Source organism: Dermacentor andersoni, chromosome 6 (genome assembly GCF_023375885.2).
Source record: "Dermacentor andersoni chromosome 6, qqDerAnde1_hic_scaffold, whole genome shotgun sequence".
In the NCBI taxonomy this organism is placed as follows: Eukaryota; Metazoa; Arthropoda; class Arachnida; order Ixodida; family Ixodidae; genus Dermacentor; species Dermacentor andersoni.
In genome coordinates this window covers 64,271,882-64,285,011 of record NC_092819.1, presented here as the reverse complement: position 1 = coordinate 64,285,011, position 13,130 = coordinate 64,271,882, and the positions used below count along the sequence as shown (strand labels likewise).

At 46.3% G+C, this 13,130-nt stretch overlaps 1 protein-coding gene across 1 annotated transcript in view; it reads left to right on the top strand.

Annotated features, from left to right (window-relative positions):
• Positions 1-13,130, top strand: part of LOC129382496 (uncharacterized) — a 244,060-nt gene that overhangs the window by 27,418 nt on the left and 203,512 nt on the right. The window lies entirely within an intron of this gene.

The following is a 13,130-nucleotide window of genomic DNA, read 5'->3' as shown; positions in this document are numbered from 1 at the left end:
CCAAGCCGCTCTCTTTCTGTCTCTTAACGTTATGCCTAGCATTCTTCCTTCCATCACTCTTTGCGCGGTCCTTAACTTGTTCTCAAGCTTCTTTGTCAGTCTCCAAGTCTCTGCCCCATATGCCAGCACTGGTAAAATGCACTGATTTTATACCTCTCTTTTCAATGATAATGGTAAGCTTACAGTCAGGAGCTGACAATGTCTGCCGTGTGCGATCCAACCCATTTTTATTCTTCTATGAATTTCCTTCTCATGATCAGGGTTCCCTGTGATTTATTGACCTATATAAACGTACTCCTTCAGACTCTAGAGGCTGACTGGCGATCTTGAACTCTTGTTCCCTTGCCCGGCTATTCATAATGATCTTTGTCTTCTGCATGTTAATCTTCAACCCCACTCTTACACTCTCTCTGTAAAGCTCCTCAATCATTTGTTGTAACTCGTCTGCATTCTTGCTGAATAGAAAAATGTCATCGGCAAACCGAAGCTTGCTGAGATATTAGCCATCGATCCTTACTCCTAAGCCTTCCCAGTTTAATAGCTTGAATACTTCTTCAAGCACGCAGTGGAAGCACGCATTGGAGAGATTGTGTCTCCCTGTCTGGCTCCTTTCTTTATAAGTGAGGAGTTTTTTTTTCGAAATGGGTCAAATCCACGTAAACAAAAGTTGAGAAAAAAGCAAAAATTTGTTACCGGACCTAAATGCAACGCTAGCAAAGCTATTATATGATATGCTTTACATGTCGGCTAGGGCAAGTTTACGACCACAAGTAATGAAAAATTATGCGGCAGATATGCCCAATATTAGGGTGAGAACTCTGGATTTGGCTCGTATTGAATTGAAACACTGGATTTTAGGCGGTATTGTTATGAAAACTTTATTAAAATTGGCTTTCCAGAATGGCATCATGTAATAATGACAGAAAAGCTATAATAACATTGGCAGCAGGGCTTTGCTGTGCTTCAAGAACAATAGAACTATACTTGAAGAGCAGCTGCGTCTTCTTGGCAGCATAAGCAGCTCTCTTCTAATTCTTCCGCAGGATCATTTCCTTGGGCGCGCCTGAAGACACTAACGAAGTACGCAAGCTCTTCATTGTCTTGCCAGGCATTTCCGAAATGCTTCACAAGAAGGCTGGTCACATCTCTGACTTTCATTTCGTTGACGTGGTGTGCGTACAGTGCACATCTTATGGGTGCTTGTGCAAGGGACCTTCCCCTTTTTAGCACTGACACGAAATTTGACACAGAAACTTTATAGTGAGGCTCTGCTCTAATTTGAGGACTCCTACCAGCTGCATTTCTTTGAATGTAGAAGACCTTCGTTTCGGTTATCTTGAACGGCAAGCTGGATGTCGACTTCATCACCGCCGTGCAGTAGGCCTTCCAGTCGTACGCATGCCAATGTTTTCCAAGCTCTAACACAGTGCCGTGATTTGAAAAAATTCTTTGGTAGCTTTGTGGATTCAGGATTTCTTCGTGTCGTCTAACATCTTTTTCAATTCTGCCAAATACCCTGTCTGGGGGTAAAAAACTGTGTCCTGTGACAGGAAACACAAGGGAAACTACTGAGACACCTGCTGGAGCCTCATTCTGGAGCCACCAAAGAAGCATGCAAAGCACAGTACTGTTCTTGTTTTGTCCAGCACAGCCATCGGCTACTAACCGCACCTCTCTAATTCCTTCGAAGTTAGCGCTTCGAAGTGTATTATGTACCGCACTGGCTACTTGGTTGCTTCCTTTGGAGCTTTCAGCTTCGCTCCATGTGTAGGAATGGATGGCCTCTTTGGGCATTGATCCATCTGCCTGGTTTTCCACCACGCAGAGGTGGTACTGATAGAGCTGGCGGCTGTAGTAGGCTTCCTGGTCCGGAACTTTGGGGAGCACTTGATTTTGTTGGCAATCAAATGAGAATGTTTTCAAGTCTTCCCTCTTCTCACGCAGCAGGGAATAAAAAGCCTTATACTTCAACTTGTGTACACGTTGCTCTGTTATGACACGCTGCTTCTGTGAAACATCTCCACAAGTTTTCATCTCATACGCATTTTTCAGGCACACAGAGCAAACGTCTGTCCTCGGTGTTCTGAACGAAAGATTGAACGTCGCTCGAAAAATGTGGTGAAAGAAGCCATACTTCACCCTCACATCTTCGGGTGCTTGTTGGTTATAAATCTGCCACAGGTTTCGGATGCTCTTCAGCTCACTTGGAAGGTATAACTTTTTTGTCTTCTTCCGGTTGTAGTGCGACTCTCTTGCCCGAAGTCGCTTAATGAAACCCACAACAGCTGATCGCTTTCGACCGTAGCGCTTGATCTTCTGGTCACCTCCACGACTGTCGGCTTTCACTTCACCTTTTTCATGCTTGTGCTTTATATAGCGAGTAACTGTGCTGTGACTAATATCAAGCACTGCGCAAAACATATCGCGACAAACACGAATCTCTTGGCCATTTTCTATCCGTACCTTGTAAACAACAGCAAGGCTCCGACGAGGTTCCGCTTCTTTTCCTCTCCTACGTTTTACGGCTGTTGGCGTGCAGTACATCAAAACGAACGCCTTTTGTTCCACGCTACACAGTTCGTAAAACTTCTTGAAACGTTTAGTGGATGCTTCTGTCACAAGCGCACACCTGAGAGTCTTTTTCGCGTGTTTACATTTTGGCAACGGCGCATTCTTGCTTTTACGGTGGTGATGCGGCTTTTTTTCACTTCGCCGTCGACGTCTAGGGATAGATCTTTCGCCGATCTCTTCATTGCCATCCGAATCCATGAACAACGATATCAGAAAAGCGAAGAACTCGCGAAAACACGAACGAAACACTCTGAGCTGTCAGGCGGGAACCAACTCCTTGGCGGGAACTGACAAGGAGGCAGCGATGGCTAAATGACGTCATGCCAAAAGCGCTCTCCTATTGGGCAAATGGATTTGGCTCATTTTGATCCGTGCAACAGCTGGATCTGGCTCAATTTCGATACGAAATACGATCTGCGAACACGTTCGCCTGGCGTTATTTGACCCATTTCTTTGCAACGGTTTTTCTATGAGAAAGTTGCCTAGTTTTTCTTGTCATTACCGTTTTATCTGACCCAGTTTCGGTTTGTGGATTTGGCTCATTTCGAAAAAAAACTCCTCAAGTGTCTTCCTAGTTTTCTTGGGTTGAATTAAGGTAGCTGTAGAACCTCTGTAGATATGTTCCAAGGTGTTTACGTAAGCATTCTGTACTCTTTGATTACGTAATGCCTCTATGACTGCTGGTATCTCTGCTGAATCAAATGCCTTTTTCGTAATCTATGAAAGCCGTATAGTGAGGCTTATTGTACTGTGCGAATTTCTCGATAACCTGATTAATGACATGGATGTGATCCACTGTAGAGTATCCCTTCCCTGAAGCCAGCCTGTTTTCTTGATTGTCTAAAGATCAGTGTTGCCCTTCTTCTATTGGAGATCCTCTTTCTAAATATTTTATATAATACTGGAAGTAAGCTAATGGGCCTACAATTTTTAAATTCTTTAACGTCTCCCCTTTTGTGGATTTGTATAATATTAGCATTCTTCCAGTTTTCTGGGACCCTTGCAGTCGATAGACACTTCATATAAAAAGCCGCCAGTTTTCCAAGCATTATGTCTCCTCCATCTTTGATTAAATCGACTGTTATTCCATCTTCTCCTGCCGCTCTTCCTCGTTTCATGTCTTGCAAGGCCTTTCTGACCTCATCGCTAGTTATAGGAAGAGTTTCTGTATCCTATTCATCACTGTTTCCAATGGATGTATGCTGACTCCTCTGGGTACTATACAGGTCAGTATAGAATTATTCCGCTTCTTTTACTACATCTTCGAGATTGCTGATGATATTACCCTGCTCATCTTTCAGTGCATACATCTTGGTTTGTCCTATGCCAAGCTTCTTTATCACTGATTTTAGGCTGCGTCCATTTTTTACGGTTTCTTCATTCTTTCTCACGTTATAGTTTCGAATATCCCTTATTTTCGTCTTGTTGATCTGTTTTGACAGTTCTGCGAATTCTTTCTCATCTCTTGAGTTGCACACTTTCTTTCTTTGTCCTTTATTTATTGGGTCCTTTGTTACTTGGGAGAGCTTGCCTACTAGTTGCCTTGGTGCCTTGCCTTCCACTTCGACTGATTCCTCTGAAGCCAGCCTAGTTACGGTTTCATTAATTATGTCTATGTCATCTTCATTTCTCTGTTCTAAGGCTGCATATTTGTTTGAAACTACCAGCCTGAATTTGTCTGCTTTTACCCTTACTGCCTCTAGGCTGACATGTTTATTCTTGGCCAATTTTACTCTTTCTCTCTTCAAGTTGAGGTGAATCCCACTCCTCACTAACCTATGATCGCTCTATTTTACCTTACCTATCACTTCTACGCCGTGCACTATGCTGGCGTCAACAGAAAGTATGAAGTCAATTTCATTTCTTGTTTCACCATTAGGGCTTTTCCAGATCCACTTCTGTTGCTACGCTTCCTAAAAATGTTTTTCATTATTCGAAGCTTATTCCTTTCTGCCAATTCTGCCACCATCTCTCATCTAGCCTATGATCGCTCTATTTTACCTTACCTATCACTTCTACGCCGTGCACTATGCTGGCGTCAACAGAAAGTATGAAGTCAATTTCATTTCTTGTTTCACCATTAGGGCTTTTCCAGATCCACTTCTGTTGCTACGCTTCCTAAAAATGTTTTTCATTATTCGAAGCTTATTCCTTTCTGCCAATTCTGCCACCATCTCTCATCTAGCGTTCTATTTCGATCGCTCTATTTTACCTTACCTATCACTTCTACGCCGTGCACTATGCTGGCGTCAACAGAAAGTATGAAGTCAATTTCATTTCTTGTTTCACCATTAGGGCTTTTCCAGATCCACTTCTGTTGCTACGCTTCCTAAAAATGTTTTTCATTATTCGAAGCTTATTCCTTTCTGCCAATTCTGCCACCATCTCTCATCTAGCGTTCCCAGTATCGACGCCGTAGTTGCCACTTGCTTGTTCACCAGCCTGCTTTCCCCCCCACTTTTGCATTGAAGTCGAGCATTACTACAGTATACTGAGTTTGCACTTTTCTCATCGCTATGTCAACATATTCATAAAACTGATCTACTTCCTCATCATCGTGACTGGATGTTGGAGCGCCGGCTTGTACTACCTTTAATCTATACCTCTTATTAAGTTTGATTACGACTACAGCTACCCTCTCATTAATGCTGTAGAACTCGTCAATGTTGCCCGCTATATCCTTATGGATTAGGGATCCTACCACGTATTGCTTCTTATCTGGCAGACCTCTATGGCAGAAGATACGGCCGTTATTCAGCAATGTATAAGTCTCGCCAGTCCTCATCTCACTAAGGCCGATGATATCCCAAACAAAGAACTAATACTTCATAGTTCGTGGGCTTTCTCTTCGCTCGAAAAAAAAAAAAAGGAAACACGCGATCCGTAGCTGGCTGGAAACGTCTCATTTGGACGTCCCATACGATTGTCTTTACCTCTAATTGACATCGTGATGTTTAGAACAACAATGAAAAAGTTAGACAATTACTTTTTAAATAATTTATTGGATGCCATAGAATACAAACTCGGTCTCCAATCCAAGCTGTGAAGGTGGTTGTACAGCGAAGCTGTAAACGACAAATAGAACGATTACCCATTTTGACGTAACTTGAAATTATTCACATGACGACATTCACACACACTTTACTTGATTACTAGCCTAAGGAATTTCAACGGCCTGCGACTTGGCTTGCGCCGCTACTTAGAGCATCTACAAAGAGTGGACCAGAGGGATGACGAATGCACTTAACGACACTTTCACCGCGCCTCGCATGCACGGTGCTCTACAGGAGTCCTCACTATAGGTGGCCTTCCCATTGCATTGTCACAACACATAGGCGGGTTCTTCTTTTAATACGAAAGTGTAGTTACGTCACTTCCTGCTTCGTATGCTACAGTTGCCACCTCCCGGCACCTCCAGCTTATGCAACCGTAATTTATATCGGGAAACGGGAAACGCTTGCGGCGAACGCTATGCGCGAAGGCGAGCGTTTTTCTTGTCTAGTTCTTTTTTCCCTTTCCCTCGCACAGCCGGCGCCGCCGCTGCCGCGGATGCCCGGAGACAAGCGCCATCGTGTGGTGCTCCAAGGAACTTAGCGGCGCACGTGGACCGTGACTCCCGCTGATTTTGACCACAGATGCGACAGACCCATTGGGAAGTGGAGCTATACAGCTTCGCTGTAAAAATTGCTGTCGGTTTTCAAGTGCGTTGCGTGGGCGCTTGAACTAAACTGAAGCAGGACTCCATATACAGCAACAACTGATATCAAAAGGACACACTTTCATTGAGACCTTAACGTATTGATGTTTTCGAGACCGGGGCAGTTGGAGAAGTATGGGAGAGGCCTTTGCCCTGCAGTGGATGTAACCAGGCTGATGATGATGATGATGATGATGATGATGATGTTTTCGAGAGACGGACGACCTGAAACCACGTCTCTTAAACGTAGGATAGCGAAAATTGCGCAAACTGTATCAGAGACTCAGCCGCAGTGTGGTAAGTGATGCGCCTTGTGCGTGCCGCTGAGGGTGTATGGGCCCTACGGCACAGATACACAGGGGACATTTATTCCCGAATTTACAAAGCTTACATGCTTAACTTAATATGCAACTATACAGTGGTTGTCCTACACGGTCTAATCTTGCATAAGTGCTCGCTCCCTATTCTTACTGGGCACCGATATTGTCGAAGGCGGTGGGCGTGGGCTGACATCCCTCTGTCTTGCTGCCCGCGAGTCTCTTCGGGCCATTTCTGGACTCTGTATGTGCCGAACGTGGGAGAGCCATAGCTGAACGACAGTCAAGTTGCTTCAATGAATGGCACACACTTGTGAGCCTTGTGATTCCTGACGATCGCAGGTTTGAGTTTGACGGGTTATAATACACCGTGGTCATTGTAGGGTGAGGTCTCTGAAACACGACCACTCCCGCTCGCATATCGACAAATGCATTACCGGACCATGCCTCTCTGAACGCCGAGCGAGAGGCTAAATTTAGCTCCGCTTGCGTCACACGACGCGCGGCAAAGGCGCCATCTGTGTATGCGATGCCTGCATGATCGAGTGATGACTTCTTCCTTTTACACAAGGATGCCTAAGTAATGCGCGTGTGTACGCGATGTTAGGATTACACGTTTCCGTTAGATACGTGTAACGTTACATGCGGTTTTAGCGAGCTAACCCCCCTCCCCCACCTTCGCTTAATGCTGACCGAAATGAAAAATATTTTACGTCGAAAAAATAAAATGTTAAATCCTACTGTGCGTGCACCTGCCCAACCGAACAAGAGTTTCTCCGCAGTTGTCATCGCTACTGGTGCCTGAATCTGCGGAACATTTCTCGGCTCCTTGAAAAGCACAACTTGGCGCCCCTATCAAAGAAGTGCCTCTCGTTATAATGAGTGTTACAGGCCTTAGGGAGACCGTGTGAGTAGCGTTAATGCATATGCTCAGCTCTATGGCTGTGTGTGCTTTCTCCCTCTCCCGTTCCTCTCTCTATCTTTCTATTGCATCTTTCCCGTCCCCCAGATTAGGGTAGCCAACAAGACGCATTTCTGCTGAACATCCCTGCCTTCTCTCTTTATTTCCTCCTCTGCTTCTCCTCATCCTCCTTCTCTCACTATAGCTGACTCATACCCTGGCTATCATTAGCCATACCAAGCATCTTCACGCTGTTAACGATCACTTATTTTCACGGTCGCGCGTAGAGTACGCCGCGTAGTCTGTCTGACGCGTGCAGTGCTGATTTTCCCTGCTTTCTTTATTTTCCAATTCATTTTCCACTTTTCGCCAAAATTGGATAGAAAGTCCAACATTATTTTCGTTTTACCTCTTTACGCAGATGAGTGTGCGCGCGTAACGGCTGCTTTGTCACTTGAAGAGAAGAATGCGACGAGACAGTGCCGTAAGTTAGGCAGAGTTGACGATCTGAGCAACACATCGCCGAGCGCACGATATGTGACGCGAATGCTGGAGAAACAATTGACCTGTACAGTAGCGTATACATTGGAGTATGCACTATGGCGTGGTATGTGCACGGCTGCTCAGCAGGAAAACTAGTGTATGTGCGTGCAGTGCTCGTGTTCAGTGTGAGGTAAGTCACTGCACTGACTATGCTGCAGAATCCACTGAGTGGAGCATGATGGTGCCGTTCCGCTATATGATTCCCCGTTTTTTTTTTTTTTTCCACAGCCAAACGCACTGCGCCTCTCTGGAGACCTCACCCTCCAAGCACTGTCCGCGCATGCGCCGTAGAAGGCGCGAACACATATAAAGTGTACATATAATTTCTATCTCAATCATAAAGTGCTGATCGTATAGACAGAATCATCTGCGGGCATCAGGGAGAAAAGCGCGGCGTTAAAATTGAACTTAAACGAATGAAGGGGATACGCGATCGTGTGCAGAATTCACTCATTTCTGCACTCGATGACAACCGTAGAGTAATCACGTTGCTCTTTGAGCCGTGTGGCGCGTGGTTGTTCTAGCGGCTATAACCGTCGGAACTTTCAAGGCAGGATTTCGTCTGCGACACCGCCTAACATCTGACACTCTGAACTCGCTGATTCAATCATACACCAGTTTAAGTAACGTGGCATACGTCTGAGTTCTGTCGTGTTCTGCCTCTGCCTATTTGATATATAGGATGAAACAAAGCAGATAATATTGAAACTTGAGTTCCGCATGCTTCGCGTCCTGTATCCGTTGTGCGTTTCTTAATTCCCACATTTCTCTTTCCTCGCTCGCGAATTTTTTTCCCCCGATCACCTTCACTACTCAATGAAATCTTTGAGGTTCCTGCAATCCACAAGGTCCTATTTCTCTACAATTCAAATGACACAGAACTTCAAGCTTCAAACTTTTTCTTCGACCTACATAGTCATTCTGTCTGTGAAAACAAAGAAACGAAGCTTTGAGTAAACGAAAAGTAGGCGGTCTTAAAGTATGCGTGCCTTGTCTTCACGCAAAACGGTTCGCAAATTTTTCAACTCTGCGGGGAAGCATTTTCACAACGCCTTGAAATAAAAATAAAAATGAAGTGGCCGAAGCAGGCACCGCATGATTTTCCTTGCGAATCGTATATGCAGCGACTAGTGGGGCTGGCAGAGCGTACGTCCCCGCAGGCCCACAGTTCGCTAGCACAGAGGAGCTCGCGACGGCTTCGAACCACCTCATCGTTCCAACGGCAGCGCACTCACCGATGATCCGAATCCCAGAGGGGCAGGGGCCGCGGCACGTGCACTCTTCCACGAGGCAGGCCTGAACACCTTAGCTGTGCTCAGACTCCTCCAGTCGCAGCACTCCCTCTTGATGCTCCTAGAGCGACAGCCACTCCGGTCACCTGACCAGGATGGCGACTCCACGCAAAGTTTTTAAGAGCTTCCCTCGTTGCCCCGTTTCTTCACCGCCAGCGTCTCCGCCTTGCATTGCATATTGGCGGGGAACGTATTCCCCAAGTTCCGAAACTGCATTAAGGACCGCGCTCGGCTCTTCTTGACTGTAGGTGGCGCGGTTGGGAGGTGCGAGTGTGACTTTTTTTTTTTTTTTGCTGCCCCCCCCCTTCCTCCATTCCACCCTTTCTGTCGCTGTGGGCATGCGTATCGCTGCTGGTGCGGTCCCCACCGGGTCGATCAGTCGCCGAGGAGGCGGTGTGCCGTTTGAACGAAGATGCCCACCGTGAGTTAGTTCGCGGGAACAAAGAGTGGGACGGCACCGCACGGCCGCATGCAGCGACGACCTCTCGGGTACTAACTTACACATGCAATCATTCACGCTTCCGAGGAATACAGTTTTCGGCGGCACCGCGCCGCGTGCGCCACAGGGTCCACGGGACATCCCCAGACGCAAGGAAACGATGAAAAAAGAAAAAAGAAGACATCGGGGGGGGGGGGGGGGGAGGGTTGCTCGAAACCGCAAAGTCGAAAGCGTCCCGTCCTGTAACTTCACCTGCAGCGCACCCCTCCTCCCTCTAGTTCGGTCCTACCATCTGCTCCCTTAACGACGACGGGAAGGGACACGGCCCACGCGCGCGGAAGCTCCTTTTTCTTGAACCTTACCGCTCGAACACTTTGGATTGGAAATGTCGCGCATGCATAGTGTATGCACGCTGCGCCGCCGTCGCTGGCCCCTCGAGCGGGGTGCGAGTCCACTTTGCTCCGTTTCTTGTAATATGTGCAGTGTTTCCTTCTTTCTTTTCTTTCTCTACATCATGGGAGACGGGTCACCGCAGTCACTATTGCGGTACTGTCGCGTCCACACGCGTGGCGTACAACGTAGGACCCTCGGACCCGTGCGCGCAGGGAGTTGGATTTGCGAAGACTCAGCCGTGGTTTGCTTCTTTTATTGTTGCGCTGTAGCCTTCTTTCTTTCTTTCTTCTTTTTTTTTTTGCGAGTTGGCTCCGCAAGTGTCGCGGGTCGCTCGTCACTTTCGCCTTGAAAGTGCGCGGCACCACCGACCGTCCCCCGTTTGCCTCTTTGTAAGTCAAAGTAGATTAGACCACAAGAAGGGACCGCTGTCTTTCTATACATTCTTCCTTTTTTTAGGCTTGACTGTCCCACGTGTAGAGGCCCTCCGGGCCACTTTTGGAAGGTTCGAGTAGGCGTAAAGGTATGGTTCCACTCCGGACGAAGTTCCTATAGCCTAGCCTAGCCGCACTCCTCGTTTGGCACGTTGTGTTGACTGATTATTGTTTTGCTTTATTTTTTGTTCATTTTTTAGCTTATATTCATCACTTTATTTTTCGCCAACTTCTCCTGGCATACTGGGGGCCCTCTCTGATGAGTCTGAGTTGCGTCCTTTTATCACCGCACTCCTTCCGGCTTCGTTTCTTTTTTGTTCGTCTCATCTTTTCTTTCTTCGTTTGTTTGTTTTCTTTTGTTTATTTATTTCTTACTTGCCCAGCTTTTGGCGAGTTTCGGGTCGGACGCCTTCGCCCACTTTCGTTGCAGACTTACTTCTCATTTGAGAAGCTTCTGGAAGTAAAGGCACAAGGCAATGAAACCAATAAAAAAGAAAGAATCAGGTAAAAAAAAGTGCTTGTCACTCGTCTAATTCAGTTTAAATATGGCTCCGAATTTGCGCCACTCGCGTTGGGGCAAAGCGAGCGGTCGGTTCACCAGAAGGCAGTACTCGCGTCGCGAATTCGCTGTTTTCTTTTTTTTTAGAACTAACTTATTTATGGAAGAAAGCGGAGTATCTCTCATTGTAGTCTACGCTGGATGGACGTGCTCGAACCTCGGAGTAGTAGATACATACTTGCACGCTTTTCTTTAAACTGCTGAACAGACGTGGTTAAGTTCCTCTTTGCACTTCCTATTTGTCGCAACGGCGCTTAAGTGAAAAGCCTGGTGAGACTTGTGCATAAAGTAAACTGTTCGGACGTACTTGCTTCCACTGTCAGGGACAACGCGCTGAAGCACCAGAGATGCATGGAAAGAGCTTTTCGAGAAGTTCGTCCCAGTTAAGTTCACACTCGTATAGCGTTCGTGAAGGGTTCCAGCACGCGCTGTTGTCGACGAAAACGACGGTCGCATCGACTGGCGAAAGGCGGTCGACCATTTCTGGCATTGAACTTATGCAAGTGCTGGAGCAAATATATTTGTCATTTGTAGGATGCGAGGAATATTGATTTGCTATACGCGAGCAAGACGGACAACGCTTTATGCATTTATTTTTAATTATCTGCTCCCCCGGTCCCCCTTTTCATGCTGTTCTGTGTTTTTCCTTCATTTGCGCAGGTGGATATTTCAGGAAAGCCAGTTGTCCATGGTTTGCAAAAAGAACCATGTTTACTTCTGGCTAAAAAAACAAAAAAAAAGTCTGACTGTTACGCTTAACCTCAAGCTTCCGAGTGATCATTCTGTGATCATGAGGCAGCAGGAGGGCTAAGATAAATGGGCAATAAAGAAAAAAGAAAACCGCAAAGCTTTGCTCCGAAGGCATAATCGTGTTAAAGAACTATACGTTAAGAATCTATATGTTGCTCAAACTCCATATGTTCCTGATAATTTTTTTAACCAATATGTTGGTACGCGTAAAGTAGTCATAGTTCTGGGGTAATGAGAAAGTGAACAATAATGATAGTTTAATCCTCAAGCACTTACTTGTTCTTTGGCTGGCATTCTGCAAAATAATAATTAAAATCTTAGCACAGGACATAGCTATGTAATATCTGCCGTGGTCGAATTAATGGTACGATACAGACTCAGAGAAAGCGATAATGTACAGCGATACGTACAGCGATGCGTGAGGGTAAAATTGACCGTTAGTTGTCCCGTTTTGATTGGCGCGTGGTCAGAAATCCTAAATGAGAAGGTATATTGGATGGGGTTGCTGTTGGTCCCTACATGGGAGGTGCCCGTTCCGCGCTAAGCGCGTCCTGCAGGACCATAATACAGTTTTCCAGTTTAGTGGGGTTGACAGGACCGGGGGGGGGGGGGGGGGGGTGGAGGGGGTGTCGTAGTAGTAATTAAAGAGCATGTGGTTGCAAGTCGTGGGTCGTGGTGTAGTGATTAGCGCGCCCAGCTTTGGCTGCGGGGAGGTGCTTGATACGATCCCTGTCACCAGACTTCCACCGGTTTTATAAAGACGGGCGCACGCATGTATACCTGGCGTCTGGCGTTTCCAGGAGAACGCCACTTGGGAATGCTGAGACATTGAGTGTTCAATCTATAACAATACTCTGGTGGCAACAGTATTCTTGGCGAGTGGTAAATAACCAATAAACAAGATGGAGAGTGTTTTATTCCCCTCGTACTTCAAAGAAAATATTCTAGAAACAGCTTTTTCGTACCTTCTTGGTGCAGTGAGAATGACACACAATTCAATGCCTAGCGTTGCCAGTAATACTCGTACCATAGTGCATCCTCGCCATAACGTGAAATAAGCCCCTTGTCATCATCCTCATCATCCTCACCATCATCCTATTTTATGTTCACTGAAAGACGAAGGCGATCTCCAATTACCCCTGTTGTGCGCCAACCGATTCCAACTAGCGCCCGCGAATTTCCCAATTTCATCGCCCCACCTAGTCTTCTGCTGTCCTCGACTGCATATCCTTTCTTT